Here is a 26,802-nt window from a genome sequence, read left to right on the forward strand (position 1 = left end):
GGTGGCTCCAGAAACTCACTGGAATGTTGCTGAATAAAATTGAGGAAGTGAGAGACAAGGGGATGCAGATGAGGGGCATTAAAATCACGGGATGATTTTAGGATGAATTATGCAAACTTCTTGGTTTCACCGAGTTTTCCCACGTGCGTAACTGTGGTATGGAGGTGAATTTTTCACCAGATAATTCCTTGGGTGAAACAAGAGCGTCCGGTATGCGTACCGATACCAGAAGAGAGCACTCGTTTCAGACTATTGGAGGCCAGCGTCAATTGCCCGGAGTGGAGAATTTGAAAAAAATTCCACCGACTTTTATAACTTCCACTTTTATCTCCCTCACCGCAACTCGCTTTACATTGATTTAATTAGAAAAAAAAATTGGCGAATGGTCTTTAGATTTCTCACGCTTTTCACGATCGAGCAGGTGCGATGGTACATGGAGATAAAAGACCAAAGCGATTTTCGTTGAATGCAAGAGCCTATCCACTAAGAGTAGTAATTTTCACGATAATCCAAAGGAAAAAAAATTAACAACACAAAACAATAATTCTCAATGATTGCGTTTATTACACGACGGATTATTGCGTAATATAATTAGCGCGAGGCTTATCCGCGTTCAATGAAATCACCGCCTTCAAATTTCCGGTTCTCAAGATTCTTATCACCTACGATCGATATGTCGATCGTTCCATAAAATATCGAACGATATATATCGTAAAACTCTCATCGAATTGAGATACATAAGGCGTTGTCATCAGCAAATTGAAATGCCATTAAAAAATCATGAATTTTCTCGTACCAACGACTTTATTCCTCGCCATCCCTTCGAGGTCTCCATGTAAATGACGACAAAGAGACCTGAAATTTATTCATACGAGAAACTAACTACAACGTGTCGCTCTGAAGAAAAAAAATGATAATAATAAAATACAAACGGGAGGATTCGATCGTTAAACGCCCCTGCGTCATCGAAGGGGTCTTGGCGTAACGGGTGATCAGAAATAATAGAAATACCCAACCGATATTTTTCTCGCACTGCGAATTATCGACGATTGCATTCGTATACGCGCGCCCATAACACACATGCAGAGAATTGAAAAGAAATCAATGATTTCGCCCTCTAGTGTCCCCGAATTGTTGGGTTAACGCGTTTAGGGCACCTTCTGGGTCTGATTCTTTTACATTTTTTTCCACCCCCCGTAACCCACCAATTTATATACTTTATACCTTGCGGGAGAAAAAGGATGGAAACCTGGCCCAGATATCTAACGAACCCTGGAGGTGCCCATGAATCGATGGAAGGAGGTCGAGAGTTGTTGGTGGGGTGGTTTTTAAGGGCTGAGAAGGAAGCGCGCCCCAAACTACCGCAACGTACTTTAATTGTATCAGGATGTATGGAGCGAAATGAAAGAGCCAGAGACAAGGGGGTTATGTAGGTATCATGTACTTTTTTTTCGGTATTTGGACTGTACGGGGGGTTGCACTGTTTCTATTATTGTCTCACGGTTGATCCATCCGGGCACAACCGCTCGGCTTTCACCGGTTATCCTCGCACGACCTTTCGTCCACGTCCGCGTTTCCATTGTCTCGGGCATTTTTTTTTATTTTTATTTCCACTTTACCTTTTTGCTCAGAACTAAAGAAATGACACTTTTACTCGGGGATTCTTAGGGGGGAATTGGGGGTTATTCGATGGGTGGGCCCCGAGGGGAGGGCAGTGGACTCGGGCTTTTGTGACGTCGTCGGACGCAGAGAGAATGTCACGGAGCGTTGAGGAAAATTAAATTTCACAAGCCATTTAATACTGTTGTGGTAATTTTTCAAATGTTTTTCAATAATTTTCAGCATGATTGCAGTCCGAATTTCAAGACCAAAATAGAGAAAAATGTCTGTATTCACTAGAAACTTGAAATTGTTTTTTTCAATCCACGACATTCTCATACCAACAACCAAGTTTCTAACATTCCGAAAAACCCTGAAAAGTGAAATGCGGATGTAGTTTCCAATTTCCGTTGAACGTTTCTTCCATGACAATTAGCCAATATGTATTTAGTGATTCGACTGGTGTGCGATCATCTCCCAGAGGTCTAGGGACAATGACGTAGAATCAGGGGACACGGTGTGGGAATTCGTAGAATATAACATCGTACGGAGGATAATACCCCATGTATGGCTTTTATCTGTGTAAATGCTTGCATACTAATGCCTGCATCTATCTCATGATGAAAAAAGGAGGGTCCTGCAGAATTAGGTGAAAGACAGGGGGATGCATGTAGCACATGCCGGAGTTGATTCCCATAGTGAAAAAGAGATAGAGCGTAACGACCCCATGAGTATGTAGAATTAAATGAAACCGGGGCGGCCCAACGGTTGAATTTTTGAATTATATCTACTTTGATGGTGCACTGGGTTGGGCCCCGACTTTGTCCCGTGAATAGCGTCTGGGCTGTATTTTTTTCAAGACTTCCGGTAGGCAACACCAGCCCATTGCTCGCTTCCCGCTAATTTTCGATTATCGATAGGGCGTCAGGTAGGGGTTTTGAATTTTTTGACATTCTCATCCTGAAAGGACAGCGACAAGTGCATCGGGAAATGGGATGTATCTTGGGGAAGACCTCACCCCTCGTGTACACTCCTAAATTCCTCGGTTGGTCTTCGAGGGAAAAAAATGAATTAGCGATGCAAACGAGATGAAAAAAAAACCCACGTGCTCGAATAGGTAAATATTCAAATGATTTTTGTTGGGCACCGGAGTTAATTTGAATGATAATCGCTGGTAGCTCGCGTGCTATTGGAAATATCATCTGGTGGATGGTATTAGTGGGCCCTTGCATCTGCATTTTGGCGCTCGATTCACGGGAATATCTGAGGCGATCGAAAATGAATTAAGCCCCCAATGTCAAATCTCCGGATGAGACTTGGAATACATTGTTACGATCGTCTAAACCCATTCGATATTCAAATTGCTCGATCGCACGTTTTGTAACCGTTGCGGAAGATCGACAGTTGCATTGTTCCAGATAAACGACTTTCTGGTTTCATTCAGCGGAGGATATACCTTTCATCGGTAGAAATGAATAATTTTTCCATCCTAGGTGAATTCATTATTATCATTCTTTTATTTTTTGGTAGTGATTTTATTAGATGGTGGTTGCGATAGTTTTCAGTTTTCTCCTGTTTTGCAATAAAGTATCGGGTTCTGTGAGCTGGTATTTATGCTTGATATAGCACACCCCTAATTTCAGTGGAAACACGAATAAATCAAGCCACAACCCCACCGGCTATGGATTTCCGGCTCGTGTCGATTCCAAATTAAAATATTGGATCCCTTATTTTTTTCCCTTCTTTTTTTCGTGACCCGTGCGGCGATTCGTGATGCGCAAGCACACATTCAACTGCAATTCTAATTCTAATGTCCTCTCGTGTACTCCAAGGTGGGTGCATAACATTTTTTTTTTGTATCACCATGGTCTCCATAAAAATAGGGCACGCGACTGAATTTATTCAATCTCCATTCTCGTTTGCTTGTCGACTTTGTCGGTATTTGCATCTTTTTTTTTATTGTACCGGTGAAGGTATTTCTAGTGTTTATAATAGTGGGACACGAGTGCGAGTCCCTTTGCAAGGAGAGAAATAATTATTAAAATTTAAAGAAGTATTCGTTGAATTTCAATGGACGTTTGAGTGGGGGGGAAGAAGACTTCAATTTGTGAATTTTATTAGCGAGACTCGTGCGTTGAGTGTGTTTTATCATAAATAGTTGATTATCCTTCACTCATTGCGATGAACATATCGCGTATGCAAATGCATTTGAATATTCAATTTAACCTTTGAATTTCCGTTTTTATGCGACTCGGACTGATTAAAATATTCCTTATTGGTGAAGTAAGTGGCTGTAGATTGGTAAAACATATTTTTCATCGTTTCCTTCAACCACCCACGAGTACAATTGATTCAACCATACTCCCCGAGCTTTAAAAGCCACATCCGGTTTCTCTTCACATGTTCACCAGCTCTTTACGACATCGGCAACGCGCATTTCCAATAGTCACGACTAATTCACCCAAGCACGCCGGCTTTTCCTATAACAGTGTCCACTTCAAGCTATTGTGATATCCGCGTGGGCGCGAGAATCCGCGATTTTATTGCCGAACCAGTGTTACATTGGCTACTCCGGTATTGAGAAAAAAATCAGGCTATTGTGTTATGAGTGGAATTGTTAAAATGAAATTGAGAGGACAGCGGGTACAATCCATGTGTGTTTCTTACTCCCAAAAATTACGCGCAGAAAAATCTTATTGAAAAATGTGAAGAGCGAAAAAAATCGATAACATTTTTTATTTTCCGCCGATTGAATTCGAATCTTATCGGTCATTACAAACGCATGCGCCTCATAGAACTCACGAGTTTCCCGCAAAAGAAAAAGAGATTTCAAAAAAGTTTTACGAATATTTACGTCAGGGATAGATAAAAAAGATTTTTCCAAATAATTCTCTTTGTGTATCATTCATAAACAGTTAGATATCTCCTCCCCCCCGCTCCAAAAAAAAAATAAGTATTTACCATCAACAGTTTCATAGTAGACGTCAAGTCAGTCCAAACACGTATTCCATCACTGGTCATCCATGGACGTGGAGTGGACTCGTTCGCACCCCCGGAAAGTAATCTCTCCACTACATTGGAATAGTCATCCATACACAATAGTCCCCTCCATCGCAATCAAACTGTACAACTCGAGACAGTATGTCGCTGGGGTTTGCATACAAGGCGGTGTTAATGCACCAATTGTAACGGCCCATGAACCATACACGACAGTTATAACGACCTTCGGTGGCCTCTTCGTGGTAAATTGATCGGCCCGGATGTCGTTACGTAATTGCAACTACTTCTTCTTCCCCCATTTTCCCTCCCCTTTACCACCCCCTCGCCTCCAGTTCCCATGAATATTTTATAAACTCTGCATTGTGCCGTCTACAATTCTCTTTGCCATCGGTTGCCCGTAGAAGAGTTGTATCGATACCTCAGCAAACTCGAATTTATTATGGAATAACTCGAGACATCATTTAACTGCTATTTGCGCTTTTCTCACTTGTTAACAATCGAGTGACAAACAAGTGCACTCGTCAAAATAACTCTTCCTTGGATAACAGAACGGATAATTCACGAGTAAATTTGGGGTAGAAAGAGTAGTTGAAATGATGTAACCGAGGTAAAACGGTTTAGTAACCTAAACGAGGCAAGTCAAATGCACTGATAAATGTGCCATCTAAATCCTTGGGAAACTACTACCCCGTATATCCACCAACTCGACTTATTACTTCCCCCTTTATACATAAACCTCAGTGTCTCTACCTGTCCCCAAAAGAGAAAGGACAGTAAAAATGGAATAGACAGGAAAAAGGATAGCTAAGGCACTAACTGGGAGAAAAGTGGGTGGAAACAACACGACTTTTTCGTTTTCAATGAATATTCGTGAGTAATTACACAGAGAAAATTACTCATCTTTTACTAGAGTTAATTATCAGAAATGATAATTGTATACTCATTTATTATCAGTCCGTGCAATTTTACTTTAATCACGGTTTTGTTAAATATTCATATGGAAAAATCCAATACATTAGTTTGGTAATTTTGTTAGCTACATGAAAAGTATTTAAATATGTTTCATAATTGCAAGAAATTTCATTCTCCATTAGTGAAAAATTTTAAGTTATTTCTAATAAATATTGACATTTTTCAGATTTTCATAGTAAAACTTGTAATTTCATAATTTTCATTCGGAAAACCGCACGAAATCATGATAAGTACACCGAATGTCAAGAAATGGATGGATCCCTGTTGCGGTATTCTTACTAGAGTTGCTGATATCTCATGATTTTCAAGTGATTGAAGTGCAACCCGCAGGCTGTCAAATATCCAATAATTAGGCAAATAAACCGGACCTGGACGAGGCGAATGAAGCGCTCACTGCCTCGGTCTTTACACTCGCATAAATTTTGCAAAAAAAAATGGGTCCGATTACTCGGCTGGTGGGTAACCAAGTCTCATGGATTATCCTACGCGCGTAATTCTCACACCCCTGTGTCAAGGTTACCAGCTCCAGTGGATCCGGGAGGTGAAATGGCGGCATTTTGCGACGCAGATTGTACGAAGGAGTACCCAGACTGTAGGCATTCCACGGGGATAAGTATAATGCGGATCGTGCGATTTTTTGGAGCCCGAGGGGCCCAACATGAAAATCGCATGGTAATGGACAAGTGTACGGACTCACAGCTCGCAGCCATTTGGGGGTTCAACCGCGTGTTAAGACCGTTCTAGGCATTAGAAGGCAATCGGCATCTCCAAGGGAGAAACAGTCGTCTAAGACGCCCGGGGGACAAGGTAAGGAGGGATTTTATAATGAAGAGAGAGGAGAGACCTCGTGGATACCGAAGCTCGCGTGTCTCTGATAATTATACACTTGATCCGCAAGTCGAGAGTCGAAAATCGACTGTCTGCCTCGCAGTTCGACAGGGTCGAAGTTGGTCGCCTAATCGATTCGACGCTCTTCCACTGGGAAATGTGGCTTCCAAAGGCATTTGCATAATTAATCTCTCATCAACCGAAAAAATGAAACACTCGTTCAAGCTAGATGTTGGCCTGATTATAATCGATTTTTCACTTCTATAATGAATTTATTGTAAGGAGAAATCTTGAGGGAAATTCGAGAATTTTACTCGAGTCAAATCTGATTGGGAATGGGTAATTGTTATTTTTATTAGGTGAACATGGCATCATTAATCCTAATCATGATAATTAACGTTACGTTTCATGCCAAACCTCTGCACTGGAAATTTCCAAATAAACCCATTGACGAGGATGTAACGTGCGGTAAATAGCAATACGATCCAACGATCATCCACCCCCGTAATTAGAATCAGAAATGTCACTCCGAATGAAAGCATCAACAGATTCAGAAGGAAGGTCAGTCAGGTGGTCAAGAGACTATTCTCGACAAGGGCGGTAAGAAGAGATCGATCGTCCTGGAAAAGAGAGTAAGTCCAAAGAGAAGTGGAAAGAAAAAAAGGAAAATGGGTTAGAAATGAGAGGATGAGAAAAAAAAACACGAACGACTTAGTTCGTGGTTGAGCCAAGAGCTGGGCCTACGATCAAATATTAAGTCTTATCTGGCGCCGCTTTTACCGAGAACTGGATGGAGGGGGAAGTGGGGGGGATTTACTTTCCTCGTCTCTAACTACATTCACCAGTCTCTCCCACTCGCTCTAATTACCGTTGCCGACGGCGCTCTGCTTCAATCCTCCCCGCCCCTCCTTTTTTACCACCCACTCACCCCATCCCGCACCCACCCTTCGACGTCTTATACTCTAGTGGTTTCGCATATCTTCTAGCGCTTTATATTCTTCAACCCTCGATTCGGCGTCTTACTCGGGGAACAAAAAATAATGTACTCAAGTATGTTTATTCAAGCGGTCACCGGTCGAATAATTGATTAGAAAATGTTCGTCAGTATGAGGGAGAAATTTTTCCTCGGCTCAGCGCGAAAACGAGGGTTTATAAAAGAAGAGACTTTGGAGTCTCGTTACGGAAAGAAAACGGGGGATGTGTATATACACAGAATCCTCACCCCCTGGTGGGGGCGGGGGTAGCTTGCGATTGAAAATTTTCCTCTTCGCGATAAGGGTCGCATGAGCGCGTTCTCCGATTGATTCGCGGAGTGAGAGAAAAAAAGATTTTTTTCCTAATGACCTCAGCGAAGTGGTTACCGTTAATTCGGGATTCCATTCCCGATAGTCCCTGTCCTTCTCCCCAGTATTCTATCAGCGACGGTGTGAGCGTCAGGGTAGTATTGTAGTTGTGGGGATTCCTATCAATAAGGACTCGTCCTTCCCTCTTGTTTATCGGTTTGACCCAGAAAAACACCGGGACATTGTTGATTTTACTAGGCGAATTTCTACGTATCGTGGATTTCTTAAGAATTGATGAGAATTCGTGGAATGAATATACTCATCACACGATCATCCATGTGCAAAAAAATAAGCAATCGATAATTGTCGATATTACTCGATTATCGGATAGTACCATCTGCTGCATTCAAAACGGGAAATTACTATTTATCAATGCATCTACAAGCACGTCCATCTACAGGAAACTCTTATTTACTTGAATTGAGTTGGCAGCAAATATTATTTACTCAGGACTAAACGGAGAGGGGAGATAACGAAGTAAATAAAAAATAAATGTAGCTCAGACGTTGGAAATGAAGTAATTTTGTTTTGGATACTAATTTCACTCGACCGCTACATCAAAGAAATTGAATGAAAAATGAATACTAGGTCATAAAAAATAAACAAGGAAAATATCAAATATGATAGAGAAGGGGGGGGGGAGGGGGGGTGGAGAGGGAGGAAAAAAAGTCACCCGAGCCCCGTCAGTTTTCTGCACGCGGCCCCGTTATTCCCGCGTAATCAATGATAATTGCTGCTAGCGGCGATCCTCACTACAGGCCTTGGTATTCCCCCCAGCCCAAAGTGTATAGTCAATCTAACACAAGTGAAAAAATAAAAATAAAGAAGAAAAATATACAAGTGAACTTATAATACGAGTTTGAGTCATTTAGCACGAAGCACCGGGACAAGTTTTACCCGACTGTTCAGTTGCATTACGACACACGTATGTATCACACGGTTAAAAACAAGTTATACGGTTTGTCGATCGATTTGCACACTGGGGGTATCGAATTAAAAACACATAATATCCAGGGCCTAATTACTCGATGGGGCCTCTCGTGGAATCGTGGGATAAGGATCGCTGCTCGGTAATAATATGCCGCGATCTTTTTACGAGGTAATCGACGCGAGCTTCGGCCCTCATGGCTCTCATATTCTTACAATTTTTCCTCATACCACCCCACCTACCACCCCCCCACCCCCCAAACCCCCCTCCCTGTGCCTCATTGAACAATACACATTACACACATCCCTGATATTTTCCTTCATCCGAGTACGGTGGAAGTACACAGGAGAAAAAGAATTAGAGGGAGCGCTTTTAAAGGGATGAGATTAGTGAGGGGGTGAAGGGGGGGGGAGGGGGGAATTGGAGGGGAATACTTCTCCTTTTTTTTCGCGGGTAGTATCGATCTTTACCTCTAATGAATTCCGGCCAAAAAAAAAAACCATTGCGCATTCTTTTTCTCTGCCTTCATCAACCCACCCCCTTGTAAGTAGCGTTTCACCCTGGTGCTCTCACACGCCCGGGTATTGTGTACAGCGGTGTTCCACGAAGCAACGCCAATCACTGAGCAGCATAATTACACTGGTTTGAAAAAAATTGCTATTTCGGGGGATCTGCAGAAGTTCATTATTGAATATTCAATTGGCTCCAAAGGAGAGGGGAAGGGGGGGGATTTGAATTTTTGGACAAAATTTTAAGATTCTTTTTTCAATCGCTCGATTGAGGATTTAATCAGAACTCGTACATTTTTAAGGGGAAAATTAATAGTCAGGAGCTAATTGTCGGAATTTAGGGTTGTTGTTAGGAGAGAGGCTTTGAACTCAATTTAGGAAACAAACCCATGGAATTTTCAGTTTTATAAAAAATTCAATGCTATTTCCCTCCCCTCAGGAAATCAGAGAAAATAAATGGAATTAAATTCGAATTCATACAATTTCCGAAACAATCAGTTCTACGATTTTTTAGTGACAAAATTTCCTGACATCTCCGTGAATCGGTCGCATGTTCGACATTTTAAAGTCACAGCCTGCAAAATTCAGTGAATATTTTAACGAAATGTAGCCGAACTCGCTCGGCCCCAGAACCCCTTTCATACATGGATTCTTAGAAAAAGAGAGTGAGAAAAATGAGAAAACGACGGGAGGGAGGACACTCGGCCGGAAGGTTAAAAGGGGGAAAAAAAACTAATAAGCGAGACGGCGTTTTGCCGGGTTTTTTCTTGGCCCAAGGGGGTGGGTGGGGAGTTGGCGCACGATATATACTCCTGAGGCCATCTATCCGTGGCCGTTCACGTAAATCCCTGAGAATTTCATTTTCAAACGCGCCCGACAATGGATTATTTCCCTCTTTACAGGAAAACAAGAACGCGCCCCCCGGGGGTCATAGTTGATTTTTTTTTTCCGTCGTGCATCAATTTTTTGGGGCGCTCGAATGGGGTCTTACTGTGATTTTTCTCGAGCCCCTTCGACCACTTGGTTTTTGGGAGATCAAACGAGAAATTGTCGAGTGTCGAATCAATCCAACAGCCCTTAGTTGATAGCCCGAGGCCAGAACCGGTTCTTTTTCCCTGATTCGTCTCCCCCCTGTGAGGCACCTCCCAAGATACGTGAGATGAGAGCCCATGAAATGTTAGCGATTATACCGAAGAAAAGAAGCGGAGGGAGCGGACACCCCCTTAAAGAGGGTGCGTTAATCGAAATGAAACCGTGCGAATGAAAATTCTATGGTCCTAGAGGACATTATTCGAGTTTTACTCGTCCCTCCGCGCTCGTTTTTCCTTTTTTTACATCTTTCATTTGGCTGAGAGAAAGCGTTCAATCTGCAATCAAGATTTCTTTCATTCGACCACCGGAATCGTTGATTGCGAGACGTTAATTACAAGATGGAGACTACCCTCTTGGACGCCTCTGGCGAATGCAATTTTAATTTTCTAAGTGATGGGGGGGGGGCGAATGCTCGTGTGTGCCAGCAAACAGCTGAGACGACGGATGTTTGCCCCAATGGGAAATCCCCGGATCACCGGGTCAAAAATCCAGGACTATCAATCACAAAATTGGGATACCGAGAGATTTTCTTTGCAATTCCAAATTCCATCGAATTTGAATTATTCCATTGACTTTAGCAAATTTTCAAATGAAAAATGAATGAATAAATAGAATTTACATATAATTATGAATGAACCGTTCAGTATAAATTTTTGCCGATAAAATGAGGGTCTAACCGTAGTAAAATGAAAAATTATTCTCTCCCCACCACAAATCTCAATGATCCCCTCTACGGGGCTGTTTAAATCTGGAAAATAAGATCGACGAGATTCCGCAGGAGCACTCCCCATGAGGCACCAGTGCGTATCGTCATCATTCGACACCCCAAGTGGTTGCACGGTAAACTACAGCGTGAAAAATGTAAAGAGAGATGATAAAAAATATGAGGCGTAAAAAGCTCGTGGCGTCGTAATGAGATTCATTCGGATTCATTCGCATGGAAGTTGACTGGAGGGTTAGAGGGCTTTCGGGTAAGGTCTCTCGAGAGGCGTCGAAGCATCGGCTGGTTTGTGTATGGAGTCGTTGGCAGTTTCAACATGACGACCAGAATCACGTCCCGCTGTGCGAATTGACGACGAGAGGTACTAGGCAAACGAAAAAAAATGAAAATATCGAGTGTCAAAAGGTGTGCGAGATGTGTTGCCCATTCGGTTGTGTCAATTGAAACCTCCAATGCCGTAAAAAATACCCCTCAACCCCTCCTCGCGCGGCAAAAAGCCAGAATAAAAATAATTTCCTTTTCCTCTTCTATTAGCGTGCAATGCACGTGTACCAAGGAGAGCAAAACAATCATGGCTTTCACACTGTGCAGTTGTTAATGTTTGGGAGAAAAAGGCTGAGCGAAATCAGTTATGAAATCACGGCTTCTCACTGCCGCTTAAAGATGGTAGGGGGGGGGGGGGGGGGGAAAAGGGGGTATTGCACACCCCTCACTCATTTTCTTTCTTTACCGTGTCTCGATCATTAATTTGTAACAAACCGGCGCCGTCTGTTATTATCCTGCAGTTACGCGATCACGCACACCATTGGATTATCTTTGAATTGGGTGGGGAGTGAATTTTTTTATGTAATGGTGAAAATTTAAATATCTAGTTGTCAATTTTTGATTGGCAACTTTTCAAGTTAATAAAAATTAATAATAGTGGTTGGCAAGAGACGAAGAAATGTTGAAATGCTTAAATTTAACGATTTATTTTATAATATGAATAATTTTTTCTGATGTTGGGATGAGCATGAATCAGTTTTTATTGGAGATAATTCTTTCCAAACGTGCACTGTCTTCCCGGATATACGTTATAAAAAATAATCAAATGAGCCGAATATGTGAGTCAATTGAGTTGCACGCGACCGTTATATCCGTATTTGCAACGCGGTTATTGTAATTATGGTAATGATGCTGTCGTTTGTTACGTCTATCCATGTTTGATGAGACCTATGAGGGCGAAATAATCTTACGATATTATAACTCGAATGAGACGTACATAATCCAACAAAGTAGTGCACGCGTTTCGTGAGAATCGACGTTTTTAAAACACTCATTTCCCTGTCTCAATATTTTTCCTACCGAAGACGACTCATTATAAACAGAAACAGCGGAATGATAAATATTCGACGAGGAAAGGAAGAAGTCAGGAGGGAGGAGAGATTGAACGAGAGAAAAATGGGCAAGTTTGAACAAGCCTCAGCCACGCGACCATTATTGCATCGCTGAGTAATCAAATTATGGTAATGACCGGCTCGTTCGTATATACATCGGTCATTACTCAACGCGAACTGCAGTTAACTAATTCACAGAGACGTCTTTTACCTCTGTTGGACACAATTTGCAGATCATAAAAATCGGTGATTGTGGGAATATGAATGTACTCACACTTCATTTTCTCGTGGTGCAATGAAGTCCACGAGTTATCTAGACTCGCAATGGAAAGTAGGAGTGTTTAAAATACCCTAGAAAATTCAATTTCGCTATTAGCAACAGCCATTGCAAGAAGTTTCAATTTCATAAAGTTAAAAAATCGGCAAGTCCAATTGAATTTCCATCAACCAGTGACAGAAATGATTTCTTTCAAACATTAATATTTCACTCTAACAAATTCACCCAGTGCAACTGAAAATTGTATGACACAGTGCAATTTGCGTAAAACTTCTGATCTTTATGCCAGGCCCTAAATTTCCCCGTGAATTCTCCAGACATAATATCCACTTGAATAAAAATATCCGATCATCCTTGTATCTGAAAAAAAAGGGTTCTAATTTTACAAGAACCCGAATGAAACACTTTGTACCCGATCCTCCATGTTTTTAAACTCCAGTCATTTGTTTACCGTTGAAAATAATAAAACGTATTTTTTTCCTCTCGCTTTGAAATTCAATAAAAACGACCCACGATTTTTCCCATTGATTGGCTGGAGGAAAATACAAATGTGACGCCTGTGTTGAGGCAGCTGGTACACGGATAAATTTACCTCACGGATTATTCAGAACAAGAAGACAGGGGGGAGCAAAATGGGGCAAGTGGGGAGGGGGCAATATACCTGCGAAGCGAAACGGGATCTCAATCGACAGAGCGGACACTTTGTAATAAAGCCAAACGATGGACCCGAGAAGAGAGGATCAGGTCCTCGGCGAATAAAGGAAGGAAGGAAGTGGAATGACGAGGAATAAAAAAAAATGTAAAGAAAACAGGAGAAATGAAAAAAAGACAGAGGGAATAGATGGATGATGAAAAAGGAGAAGAAGGAAAATCAGAATGGGCTCAGGTGGCTATGGTATGGCGATAGTTGAGAGATGTCGGGTGAAGGGATGAGAGGGGGTGGATAAAGAAACGCGGTGGGACGAAAAGCAAGTCCAGTAGTCGCCGGGTTCCTCTCTGGGATCAATCGATAGGGAAATATCGGCGTAGAGGAGTGAGTTGAGGGTGGAAAAAGAAAAAAGTTGAAAATGTTAGAGGAAAAATGAGAGAGGAAGAAAATAAGAAAAATGCCGACGGTCGAGAGCGTCTCAGATGGTCTTAAGGGGGTGGGTCGAAAGGGGGATGGGGGTGACGTTACGGATGCATAAGGGGTGGCATTAGTCGACAAGGGGCGGCTTGAACGGGAGAGCCAGGGCTGCATCATTCCTTTGTTCACCCCCGGGAATCCTACTTGTCTTGTACGCCAGAATAAGAACCTGGACGCTCTTTACTATTTTTTTTTTGTTTTTTATTTTATTTTTCCTTCCACTCGACCACCCCCTTATTCCCTGTCTCTCCTTTTTTCCCGGGTACAAATAAAAAAGGGAGAAGGAGACGAAGAGAGCATTGGGAACTTGACGATCGGCGCTTATGACCCTCGATTTGACGATTCTCGGCTATCACTTTGAGTGAGAAATTCAATTAAAATGTCGTACCATTGTAAACACACTTTTTTTCTGGTGACAAAAATGGCGGGAGTGTAAACGCGGGGAAAAATTGAATTGGTGAATTCGAGAGAGTTGAAAGAAGGAGATTGTGAAATTGCAGGTTTAATTGCTGTTCTGTTGTTGCTAAATCTATTATTTGATTGAAGTCGAGTGAGTTTATTTCAAGAAGGAAACGATATTTATTTATCAAAATCTTCCCATCAATCAGACTGAAAAATCAATCCGAATCAAGTAAAGACAACGTATTTTTTATTGCAGCCACGATAGCCACTCTCAATTTGATACTCTGATTTTTGTTAACTCCGATGAAGTTATGGTGACGTCTAAACAAGTTGGTACGCACCCACATTGAGTCGAGGCTTATGTTAAACAGATTCACCCCATGAATGGCTCTATAGCGCAGGGAGACTTTATATTTCCTTTTTTTTTTAGAATGAGTGAGGGATACGGGAAATAGACTGTCACACGTGGAAAGAAGTCATTTTGTGCCGTAGGTTGGGGTGCGTTGAGAGAGGCTTTCAGTGTTTCACGGTCGTGCGTACGTCAGGCGAAGGGCGAACGTGAGGGGTTGCCGTCGTTGTGACGTAAGAAAAGGGGTTGAGAGGTGAAAAGAAACCTCGGGAATCGGATCAATGTATCGACTCGGTTATTCTGAAGCGATTCGAATTGTTGCCGTATTAATTCGACAAATTGTTTCAAATCCGCTGAAAACGTTGAAAAAAACGGGTGCGGGGGGTGCGCGGGAGGGGCGGGGGGTGCGGGAGGAGATTTTTCATGGGCATGATATACGCGGTTGTGAATGAACCTGAAGTGCGACAAGAGTGTAACCCGGTGAAATCATCGGTGCGTCGTGCTGAATGAGCCGCAGGCACGTACTAAGAGGGATTTAAATTGCAAATCGATTTCGCCTCTTTGTAGTCACCCACCCATAGTACGTACCTATCTGCCGATACGTGATGACATTATCCCACCCCCTTTCTCCTCCCAGCCACCCCATTTTTTTTCTCCCTCTCCTACCCCTCGACGCTGTATTCTCGTGCGAAACGAAAACTCGACGATGTCGTTGACGAGGAGGAGATGCGCGGTAATCGGGTTGAGGAAGACGTAAGATACAACGAGGAAACGAGGGAGTGAAAAAGGCAACGAGATGTGTATAACGGGGATGCGATTGAATCTGATGTATATCGGGGAGTTGGAGTGAGCAGAAAACAATGAGAATTATTGGGATTTTTTCGTGCACCGGAGAAATCGAATTTTGTGTTGAGACTTGGCATTTTAAACAGAAATTTTCCCATATGGAGCGAAATATAAAAATATTACAAGAGTATCCTGTAATTTTTATGTGTCTTTATAGAGTTCTAATCAATAAGGCATTAAACACTAAAACTTTAAGAATTTTTTGAATTATCAATGAATTAAATCATCGAGGCCAGCTGCCATTGAATTTTGCCCTGCGAAACAAGAATAGTCCACTAGAATGTGAGCACGACAAATGTTTGAAAAATCTCCACCCCACTTCTGTCTCAGAAAAAAACTGAAAAATATCCACTCTAAGATTCATTCCTCGGGATTATTATAACTAAGGAAGTTGAGACGCTCGTAAAAGGGTATTCACCAGAAAATGACTTCGATTCGAACTGAAAGAAACTCGTAAAAACGTCTCCCCCCGCGTCCAAGGGATTAAAAAAATTCTCAAAACGCACTTTATGTTTAGTTACCCACATTTGGCGGGTCATTATAATATTTCGAAGGAGAGTGGTCCATTGTCACCACCGGTACATCCATAAAAACCCACTGGGACGTTTAAATTAGCGCGAATCCCAGGGGCCCACAGGAGAATATCGAAGGTGAGCTTATCCATTCATTTTGAATAAAAATATAAAAAAGAAATCCTTCAAAGCGAGAGTAAACGGAATGAAAAAAGGAAAACCACCGAATATGCGGAAAAATCCAAGGAAAAATGAAAGGGGGTTATTTCTCGATGTACATCCTACGTACAACCTACTCTCGAATCCTAACAATGAAACACCAAGAAAAACGATGTGTCGCCGTATGGTTAAGGCCAAGGGAAACGAGACGATTGGTACACACAACCGACAAGAGAGAGGAGAAAAAACATGAGGGAGCAGCGGAGGGGTAAATGTCCACGAGGAGCTCCTCCGAGGCTCGGGGCATCGCGCCGTTTAACGACGATTTCGGTCGTTTACGACTTTAATAATTTAGGCGCGGCTTGGACGCGACGCTCGACACGTTTTTGGTCGTAAACCGCGTGACTAAATCCGTATTTATGTGGAAGAAGGAAGGTAGCTGGGCCTATCTCTGCATCCTGCCAATTTCCTTTTATTTTTTATTTCCTTCACTATCTAACCCCCTCACCCCACACCATTTGCACTCACACGGGGGATAAAAAAATCTTAGCAAACAAGTACCCGGTGAGTGTTGCTCGAGAACACGTTGAGTCACAGCCGGAACCCACAAACGAATAATCTCACGAGGTGCTATTAAAAAGCTGAATACACCGCGTTGTATTATTTTAATGTGTTGCAGAGCCCTGAGTACCTTCAATACCGTCTTGTTTTTCAACTCGAGTTAATGGTCATTTACTGAAATTTTGTTGTAGTGATGAAAATGAAATAACATAAAGAGGAAAAATAATTACATGACATTTTGAGCGAGACCGTTCCTTCACCGAAAAGTGTAAAATCGTTTAGTGTATTTTTATGAAAAAAAAATCTTCCCTGGGGCCGATAAAATGTTTTTTTCTTTAATTTTCCCTCATGCTGTTGTTCTCGTGTTACAATTTCACATTGTCTCTTTGGGATTGGAAGATCCGTTCTATTATCAAACACAGACAAGTCTGAATGTATTTATATTGGACTCACCAGTCGGGGAGATGGCTGAACTCATCTACGCTCCTTCGACGCCCTCACGTCCCTGCAACAGCAGATAAGAGACCAGGGTCTCGATCAGACCGTTGGAAATAATGCATGCCCGCGAAGTTGAAATTTTCAGGTCACGATTCGCGGGATAAAAAGATCTTCCCTGACTTCGAAAGCAATTCCCTTCCAGCCCTCACTCGACCTCCCACCACACCCCCTCAACGCATACATTTTTTTTTTCTCGCATTCATTTTTCAGTATATACAAATATATGTGTACACGTATGGGTGGAGGTAGGCATTGGGCATGGAATGCCACGCCTACGGGAATAGTTCAACGTCGGGGATCGATCTTTGAACTTTGTCGAAGCGCGAAGAAGTGGATTGCATACGAGTCTCGATATCACTATGAATTCATCCATTTTCCAGCATTACGGGATAGAGTTGAAGAAAAAATTTATCAGAGTTCATTAAAAAAATATCCAACTATTGTAAAATTTAAGAAGAAAAAAAAAACACCTCTACATTTATCAACGGAAAATCCGTGAATCATGAAATAGGAAATTGGATATTTCTAAAACGTTTAGTTCTTCTCGATGAAAAAATAATTCCCATAAATAACTCACGGAAAAGGCTAAAAATTAAAGCTTTATCTTATTTATTTCATGGTGCAATTAGAGATGTATAAATTAATGGCATCACAATGCATGTGCGTGGTGGCGGGTTGGGGACTGGTTGGGTCCCCCGTTGACTGGGATCTTCATAAATTTACATGTCTTTGGGTGCGAGAATCATTTTTTACAACCGTTATAACCGAGAGGAGTGAGAGGAGCTGTATCCCCTCGGTACATAGGATAATACAGTGGTTGGTGGGACCTACAGCAAAGCCTGTGACCACGCAGTCACACTTGCTCTTGTCCACCCGCGGTTTTGCCCGTAATAACCAACGGATGTCTCCCTCCCATTTTATTCCTCGTTACCCGCCTCTTTCTCTCGCCTCTTCCACTCGTATTATGCATCGATGCTTTCCGTTGGATAAAATGAAAAAGAAAGGGAAAAAAAAATCCCAACGGATACCCAATACGTGCGTAGACCTCCGTCAACGCAGGCAAATCAATTAGCCACCGGGCACATTTTTATCACCACCAGCGTATCTCATAAATTTTAATTCTGGAATTCCAACCGATAATCCGATAACTGTGGGTATTATACCGAGAAACTCGTAGGTGAACGAAGAGAATGAATGAGACACACAAGTGTGTCGTTAAGTAGAGAGAGTGGGAGAGAAAAAAAAATTAATCGTAAGAAACGAAAATAATAAAGGTGAAATTATTAATAGGAATAAATTAAAGTTAAGTGCCAGCGCGACAAGAAATTCAACAGTCGAAAAAATACATTGGTGAATGAAAAATGAGAGATATGAATTTATGTGAGTATATTGTGAGAAATAACTGGCATTATTTTTCTGGAAAAATATTCATCGTCTTTTCGTGAAGTCAATTATTCCAACTATCTGCCGTTTCTTTTAATACTGTCAAATCACCCATTGATTTCACGTAAAGGCAAATTTGTTCCTGAATCACCTCAAACCACTCAATAAATCTCAGTGAATTAAGGAACAGGCAAAGAAAACTGGATGAATTGATTACAGTAACGAAAAATGGTGGCAGCATGGCAAAAGTGAAAAAATAAGTGTGAATCTAGCTGGTGAATTTTCACAGGGCCAAATCATTCCAGAGATAACTAAGAATAATGGCTCTTTATCGCATCCACTGGCACGACAAATGTTTATTTTTATCCCATGGTATGATCACAATACACTGCAACTGCATTCACTATTCAACTGGTCACAGTGCAAGTACAGCAAACGGGTGCCCCCATACTAGTCGTGGCAAGCCTCGAGATCCAATCACGGGTAATTACACGCGTCGACAATTACCAGAGAGTTCTATTGTCCGGGTGAGACAAAGTAATGTAATCCAGAAACATTGTTATAAACGATTGCGATCTCAATCATTGGCCTCTCGACTGCAATGTCCGAGTCAATTGGATTAATATTCTGGAATTTGTCGATAGGTACGTGTGGATTCACACCTTTCTCCAATATTCTGTTACCCCGATGGTTTATTTTTATCTCATGGGCCTGCCACACTGCACTAGAACCCGAAAGACACCGATTCCTCTCTCTTCCCTCATTTTTCTCTTCTTTTTTTTTGCTTTCAGTTCGTATATCGCGTGGGCGACAACACACTCTACCGTATTCCTAGGGATATGCGTCAGAGTCTAGATACCTCTCCTCGAATTAATGAGCAGAAACAAATGACTCGGTGTTAGTATTGTCGCGTCCTACTTATATCTCCTAGATTATTGACGGTCTCATCAAAATAACCCCTGGGCTACTTCAAACCAACGGCCAATCGACCAGATTATTGATTGATTATCCAGTACTTTGCAAATAATGACGAATTTTTGTAGGGACATTTTGGCGGCTTTTATTCCACTCGATAGAAGAGGTTGATGATTTTTTATTTATTTCTTTTCAAACGTAATAGTTGAATTTATTTTCACTCTGTCAGAAGAAATGCAATGAAAATTGATATCATTTTTTTTCAATATAAAATCGTTAATGAGATTAATGAGACTATGATTTGCCGATAAATTAATTAATTACCATATTTTTTTGTCGAGTTATTAATTTTACTGATCAGTAGAAAAAATTGTGTTAGGGATATTTACGACGCCAATCAATTCACATAGGAATACAGATATTAAATTTCAGATGTTAATCAAAGCGAGAAATTTATTGATCCAGCAGTGTAATTCCGTAAATAAATCCAATTGGTGCCAAAAAATGACGAATATTGTGGAATAAATCTCTTGTTTTTGAAGCTGACGGTCCTAAAGTGGAATTATTGTGAAACTTGATCAGTGGTATTTAAACCGAGTGCGAGTGGAATTATCCACGTGGAATTTGCATTCGTAATTGCGAATCGTTAATAACTAATTAATGGTGAGTGTTCAGTATGTGTAAGCTCACTCGTGCGCAAATAATCATTTGCAATGACGTAACCCACGTCACCCGCAAAACACATTCACAGGCGAGCGATTAATTAATCCGAGAATTCTTAATTTTTTTTTTCTCCATTCCAATCTCTTCCCATCATGTGATATTAAATTACTCGTAATCGTCAACTCGTCATTTCGCGTTGTATATTCAATTCCTCATTGCTATTCCATTGGGACGAATATTTATTATTTATTGTCCCCCACCCACCGGTAAATACCCATTAGGGACTTATTCAAAATCAGTGATTAAAAAAAGTCAATTATCGTGTTGATATTAATCAAGCCGATCGTGTTGGCAATCTATCGAGATACCAATGCACACATTAATTCGCAAACAAGTATAATTAAATCCTACAGCGACACATCGTTAATTACGAGGTTTCAAGCGATTGCCTTTTTATTTTTGCCATTTCATCGTTTCATTCGCACTCTCGTTTATATATCTCTAATGACTTCATGTCGAACGGCCAACGGTATCTCATGCACATCGATGAATGAAAAAAAATCCAACGAATACCTGGAGCTGTGGCTTTTCTCCCACTTAATGCCGAGGAAATTATTATGCTCATAAATAAAATATTCTCCTCAAATAACGCACAGGGTGATTAGCGCTGTAATGAAGTCGTTAAACATTTATCGATGGCACAGTGGAACATTTTTTTCATCACAAATTTCATGTCACAGAATCCCAATAAATAGTCGATATTTTTTCAATGTCTTTCTTCAATTTTGCAAGTGGAGAAAAATTCTGTTGATTGTAAAAAGAGAAAATTTTCGTTTCAGAATATTTTTCAATTCCAAAAAATGTTCTTGAATTGACTAACTTCTTTCCACAAGCCCCAAGAAATTCTCGATATTTCTCTATTATTTTCTCCTCCCTCTGTACGCATTCAAGAAAAGTAATAGCCTCCCTTCCTCCTCATTTCCGAAATTTTTCATGAATTTAGAAACTGCTCGTCCGATATGAAAAATAAAAATATCTCAATGAAAATGTATGGTGTAGTGAACACGTGCGCAAACACGCGGATCTGAGTACCTCCTCACTGTATCCATTCCCAAAGACACGACGAATAATGTTGGCCGCGGGAGTAGACCCCATTTCACAAATTGTCCTGTAAGATCAATGACAATATTGTCTTCGAGCTCTTGATGAAAATTTACACCACCATGTAAAGGTAATTTTGATAATGCTCGAGTACACGTCATACGGATTAAATAGTGGATGAACGGTTTGAAGTGGCGGGGTTATACGCGTAAATAAGAAGGAAAAAATCCAACACGGATGGCGCTCACATCGGTACTTTTATACCCACGATGTTGGATTTTCATCGTATGGAAAAGCCTCGTGAAAATGTTAACCCGTGGTGGGGGCGTCTGCGGCCGCTACACCAGAACTAAGGGGTTGTTTGCCTCCTCGTACCGCTCCGGCCTCCTACAACCCTCCACCATCCCCCAACCCCTTTCACCACTTCATCCTCCAGCCCTCTCAGTGTGCCGCCTTATATCCTACACTATCCTTATCACGTATATACCAGTTGAAACTTCATCCCCCACCTCTCAGCTATTTTGCATAGGGCCTGCGCGCCAGAGCTACAATCCTTGCTCTTCACCTCCCTCATCCCCCCTAATCACCTTCCGCCCTCTCGCCCTCCTCTCAGTCCGCGGGACTTTTCGCGGTTTCTCAACTCAAAATCTTCGTTTATCCTCAACTTCGATACACTTTTTCAACAGAAAAGAACTGCTATTTCGGAGTCCCATGCTCCGTTTCATTCTCACAATTCACATAATTTGAATAAATAATAATTTATTAAATGTTTTACATTAACTGTAAATTTTTTTTATAGCAGTTGAAAAATTCAGTGGGTCTTGAAAATTGCAGATGCACAGTTTTTTTTTCCGAAAACAAAAAACAATTTTCCATTTTTCTCAAAGCCCGAGTGAAACATTCTCCTCACGACATATTTGAGCTAATAAATCAAGCTTAGGAGAGAAAACCCTTCGTAATTCGTTAACCAGCGTCGGAGGTACGCTCCTTAAGAAATATGTAAATTTATGTGCAACTTAGCAGAAAGCCACGGAGGAAGTTGAGGGAAAATTTTTAATAAGATTACTAGATTCCCGGGTAGAGGACAAACGTGATTGGCCAGCCAATGGCATCAGCCGTTTTGTCTCCCTCATCAGCGCGAAAGGGTTGTTAAAATGGACCAGCACAGCAAGTGGTGGGGATGTGAAAGTTAGTTAACGCCTCCGTAGTAATTAAGCAAAACAGAGAGGACGGGAGATGAGAAGAGGGGTTGAATATACAAGAGAGCTCCTCCCCGATAAGTGAGTCTGGAGCAACCCTCTCGCCCTGTCAAGAAGACAGAGCGAATGTAAAATGAGAGACGCCCTCAACAGTAGAGAGGGGAGATTGGTTAGCGTACGTATAATTAGCGGGCGACTACACAGCAATGGAGAAAATGGATATGGGACTGACACCGGGGGTGGAATGGAGGGACGGGTGAATTTTCTGACCCTCACAAATGCGCATGCGCCAGCATCCCTCCGAGTTGTTGGCAATATAATGTATTCATAACACAACCGAGGAATTACCTTCTCTCCCGCGCATTTCAGCCTATACCATCTCCCCTTTCACCTTCCACGATTTTTTATTTTTAACTCATGATGTACATAACATACCACCCACTTGTACTGAAAAGAAAACCCTTTCTCAATTCATCCCTCTGTGTGGATACCGAGTACCTCTAGTGAACGTGTGACCACCGCAAAGTAATTGGCCGTCTTGCTCGGTATACCTCTACTACTAACTCAGAGCCAGACTTTGTATTTCATCTTTTTTTTTTTCTTTCTACGGGTTTCCTCAACTTTTCACAGCCACTATTTGTCCAATACATGACGGCCCCCAGGGGTTACCATTTTATTCAATTGTTTTATTGAAAAATCTCGGCATCTCTGTCGTCAGCTTTAGTTTTCAATTAAATACTAATTATATCTGTTTTCCTCCACAATCTAACAGAATAATTTTAACATGAATATCTAATAAAAGATTGAAATAAAAATTGTTCATCTTAAATAATAATGCTATTGGAAGGTTGCCATCTCTCGCTGATCAACTCGGAAAACACCCGAGTAAAAGCTATTAGAAACAGTTCCGGATCCGCAGTTAGATGAAAAAAAAAGGGAAAAGAGTCTAAGGGTGGCTTGTGTGCTTTTCCGCGTGCTTGCCCAGGGACACATGTCCAGTCTGGGGTTCCCTCACCCTGTAACAAGCTTATACACAAACGGGGGTGGTCTACTGGCCTCCACGATGCCCCACAACACCCCCGGTGGTTCCCCCCTGCGAGGGTGAAAATATCTATCACGGACTAAACCGAAGACACCGTGTCACTGGCCACCCAATTAGGCAACGGTTGGGTTTATCAACTACTCCTTGACCACCCACCATCCCCCATCCCATTCATTCCCTTTTATTCTCCTTCTCGAATGGAAGTCACTCAGCTATCTCCAAAATAATCCACCTTACAGCGCGTCTCATGCGATTACTCCATTATCCCGTCTGTGACGCAATTATGCAGCCTTATGACGTCTCGTTAACTCTAACTCCCCCACCCCCTTCGCCACCGCCACCTCACCAACCCCCACAGATCGTTGGATGATGAGTCGCTCCAGTACATTCACCAATACAAAGACGTGTCTTCGAAATTGTTTTTTATCTTTCGCCTCTACTTCTTTTTTCCTCTCTCTCTCAAGCAGACATTTGAAAAGGGGGAGACTTTAATGCAATTACAGGGGCTGTGGAAAAAAAAAGGCCTAAGGTGCGTAATATAAAATTTCGAAATTCAATAATCCCCCCCGAGGGTCTTGTGTCGTTGGAAAAGAAAGAGAAGGATGTACGTAATAAGCCCTAGAAAGGGGGGAATAGAGGGGGGGCGGTCCACTGGTGGTTGTGTGTACGTGAACCGTCCACCACAGGCATCATGTTTTTAATAAGCGACGGACTTGTAGCACGTAGCTGATATTACCGCGACACTCTTTTACCCCTGTGCCACACACATAAACCCTTTCAGCCAGACCGTTTCGTGATTACCACCCCCCTACCCCCTTATCCCCGTACTTTCTAATATCACTGGAGAGAACTAGAAAGGAAATTTCAGGGAGAAAGGTCAAGACATGTATAGGGCTTCTAATTAACTGCCGTCACAAGTAATGGAGGGATAAGGTGGAACAATTTGGATCGAGTTATTTTTTATTGGAACGGGGGACGCCCTCATGTCAGACTCATTTGAGATACCGATTCACGCATTTTCGTTCATTGAAAAGAAAAAGGTTTTTTTAAAAATGTGTAAAATATATTCTAACGTAAAAAAACATGAATACACCGAGAAAATCGTCGACGGCTGACCACGATTATTCGCGGAGTATATTAATACGCCGGTCGTTCCGTACAGAACTCTTCCGACCGATCGAATCACATCGTCGTTAATTAATATCATCGTCACACTTCTCAGGAAGCCAGGGGAAACGCTCCGACCATTCAAAACGTGAGATACCTATAGCCGTATCCCTGAACCCTAATCTCGCGATTAGATCTAACAATTGCGATGTGTCGCACGTCTATATGCCTACGAAGCATTCCGACGCAGTGCAGCTATTTAAAACCTCGTTTTGGCCATTCAATATTCGCTCCATGAAATTACTAAGACATACCGTTCTCACCAGTAACATGCTCTCGTCCAGTCAATGGAGAAATCGCAAAAATTATCGAAATGCACCGCAACCATACCCAAATTTGGCGCCAAAAAAATCCCCACAATCACAGCAACTTTCGTATGTTCTCCGAAACGATGTAAACAAAATTCGAAACAAATACGATGTCTCTGCATACGATCACTCGATTAAATTACAACAATGAGATATATACCCACAATAACGCGATGGTAATGTCATCCCGGGGGTAAAAACAAAGCAGAAAATACTAACAGACAATAAAACGCAATAAACCATAAATACGAGAAAATGAGAGAAAAAAAGAATCGAAAACGAAGGAAGATATAGGAGCGAATATTGCTGGGGTATATTATTAATATACGAGATGCCACGATTAGAAGAGCTCACTCTGGAATTTTTCTGCCCGGTCGTAATCGCGTCCTCATCAGGCACCCTCGCTGTATTACATTAATGATATTGATTCGGAAAAATACAATCAACCCGTTTCCACTTCTCCCCTCTTCTCCCTCTCTCACGATTCCTCAGTCCTCCCACACTCGTCTCTCACTCCTATTTTCAGCTCCCACTCTTTGGCAAACGATCGTTGGCTCATCCGCGATTCTCATGTGCGAGCTTCCCAAGGTAAATATATATTACATGTTTACTCAGGGGGTAATGTGAAGCACATTTCTATGACTACGTGGATATTGCCCCTCTGTTGGTTTGTTTTTTTTTAGGTCAATGTGAACTGTATCGCTAAAAGGGATTTCTTATTAATTCCCGATGAAGACTCGTCTGCTCTTTCTATGGAGTAAGTTCTTCCATTTACACATTAATATTTCCTTCAGGGATTTTATATTCACCCAGTTATGCGACCACTCCCGAATGATTTATTGTTCGATTGCCCAACACAACCCCCTATTTGAGGGAAAATGTCACAACTCCAATTTCCGTCGGTTCGTTATTTTCACGACACTTTAATTTCTTAAAGACTGTCATTTTTCCGGTATTTTTGGGGAGTCAGTGGTGTGGAAATCCCCCTCGGGGGTTGGAAATGACCCAAAATTGACAGGATCCACCCCCTTTCTGTGCATGTCGACGCCATAAATTATTAAGCTTCGGCCACTCGATCGTGGTTTTTTCGGCACTCCACGTCGGTCTGTTCGTCTAATGGCCCCTGTCACATACCCCCGGAACCCGCCAACTTTTTTCAAAGCAAACGCGATCATTAATGGAAGATGACATCTCTCCATTTGTTATTTTCTTGTGTTTATTTTTGTTCACATTGATTACTCACTTCTTAGAGGTTATTACAGAGGAACTACAGTGGGAATTTGACTTTCGTCCGATCACAAATGCCATCTTCACTTGGCTGATGACACTCTTATTTAAATCAGATTGTTTGAATATTTACGTCAATCATAAAAAATAAATAGGCTATTCGATTTTGGTAAATGGGTAAATGGGATTATTGGGTCCGATGAACTGGATGGCTTAGAAAGTCAAGTCGATTGGACAAATAAGTTAAAACCCCACCTCCAAAAAATGTGGATCACGTGCACGAGTTTCACTCGATATCTCACAGAACGATTAATCATATTAATTGCAAGGACGAGCGACTGGAGCGTCAGCAAGAGCACCGAGACGATTCACGCCCTGAGAGGAAGTTGAGACCCCTCTTAATTATAAATTGTAATTAGTGCTCGAGCCACACGGTGCCGATTAATAAATGTTCCACCCCCCTCCCCCCTCCGGGCAATTAATTATTTAATTTCGAGCTGAACAAGTGTTCGAATCAATGCTCTCTGTAGAAAAATTTCGATTTATTCGTCTAACTGGTTCTTTCCACCATCGACTCAATCTAGTATTTTACGGTCTCAGTCCTCATATTTGCATACACCCTCTGTCAACATTTTCATCACACCCATATCTCAGCAAGTAATTATCAATAATTTCACCCCAGATTAATTATCATTTCCA

At 41.7% G+C, this 26,802-nt stretch overlaps 1 protein-coding gene across 5 annotated transcripts in view; it reads right to left on the reverse strand.

The window, feature by feature from the left end:
* Positions 1–26,802, reverse strand: part of LOC105273925 (Zn finger homeodomain 2) — a 142,231-nt gene that overhangs the window by 74,747 nt on the left and 40,682 nt on the right. For 2 of the 5 annotated variants that reach the window (XM_011316660.1, XM_011316655.1), the window contains exon 2: positions 17,054–17,105. The exons of the other annotated variants lie outside the window; for them this stretch is intronic. The gene's annotated coding sequence lies outside the window, so the exon portion shown is untranslated. The remainder of the gene's footprint in view (positions 1–17,053; positions 17,106–26,802) is intronic. 5 annotated transcript variants of the gene reach the window in all.

The sequence above is a fragment of the Fopius arisanus genome, unplaced genomic scaffold (assembly GCF_000806365.1).
Source record: "Fopius arisanus strain USDA-PBARC FA_bdor unplaced genomic scaffold, ASM80636v1 scaffold00008, whole genome shotgun sequence".
Taxonomy (NCBI): Eukaryota; Metazoa; Arthropoda; class Insecta; order Hymenoptera; family Braconidae; genus Fopius; species Fopius arisanus.